We start from the raw sequence: 1,425 nt of genomic DNA on the forward strand, positions 1-1,425 counted from the left end.
GTTCTGTCACTGTCGTTCAGAACGAGACCCCGACGACGGACCGTCGTAGCCACGACGGACCATCGTAGGGTCCGTTGCACAATCCCTAGCACCCCTGTCCTACAGGACACATGTGACGGACCGTCGTCTTCACGACGATCCGTCCTGCACAACCGTTCCGGTTGTCAGAGACCCTATTTCTAATGGTCTCTCATTTTTTTTCCCAAGTGTCCTTCAACGGATACATGTGACTGACCGTCATAGCTATGACGGTCCGTCCTGCACGACCGTCGTGATGGTCAGAGACCCCTCTGCTAAGGGTCTCCAATATTTTTCTAAGTGTCCAACGACGGACACTTACGACGGACCGTTGTACCCTCGACGGTCCGTCCTGCACGACCGTCATGATAGTCAGAGACCCCTCTGCTAAGGGTCTTCAATACTATTCTAAGTATCCTACGACGGACACCTACGATGGACCGTCATACTCACGACGGTCCGTCATGCTGGTCAGAGACTCTCCTTCAGGGTTCTCTATTTATACAGAGTCCAAGTACAACAGACGGACCTCACGACGAGCCGTCACCAAGCCCGTCATGTGTCACTGTTTCTACAGCACTTACATAGTATTTTCACTATTTTATTTCTTATGGGTTCGCCTGTCTTGTTTGCCACTACTTGTACTAATTGTGATCCTTTGCAGGTACTATCTACTATGGCACCCAAGAAAGACCGAACCTACGCACGAGGGCGATCAAAGTCTGTTGCCCCGTCTGCACGCTTGATCATCGGCTCTGATGATGAGCGGGACCCTGAGTACGTGCCCCCAGGCACTTCCGCCCCTTCCCACGCTCCACGTGCTTCCAGAGCCACACCAAAAAAGGTGGCGACCGGCGTAGTCACTGCCTCCCAGTCTGATGAGGAGCGCACACTGACCGGCACACCCTCTAGGTCAGCCACGAATGAGGAAGGAGCGTCTGGCTCCTTAGGAGTATCCTGGTCCGAGGAAGCTTCTGGCTCTGCAGAGGTTCCCGCACCTGACACTACTGCAGCGTCGGCCTCGTCTGATGAGGCTGACAGTTCAGACTCTACATCGAGCGCGCCAGCTCAGGTCCCCACCCCAGCCTCTGACCAGCCAGACCGGTGGTGTATCGACGGCCAGTTTCAAGTTTACTCCGACGCCAAGTTCCTCAACGATAAAGGAGTGATGACTCGAACACTCACCTTGGAGCGGCGGGTACTTACAGGGAGCCTTCCCACGATGAGTGAGATCCACAATCTCTTCACCAGGCATCGTTTGGAGTGTACAGTACGTCCGTTGGGACGATACAACGAGGAGATGGTCCGAGAGTTCTACGCATTCTACGTAGCGACTCTCCAATCACAGATCGATAGGCGGGCTGCTCCCGCTAAACAGGCCCCACTGGAGCAGGTTCGAGTCCGGGG

This window comes from Solanum pennellii, chromosome 5 (genome assembly GCF_001406875.1).
Source record: "Solanum pennellii chromosome 5, SPENNV200".
NCBI lineage: Eukaryota > Viridiplantae > Streptophyta > Magnoliopsida > Solanales > Solanaceae > Solanum > Solanum pennellii.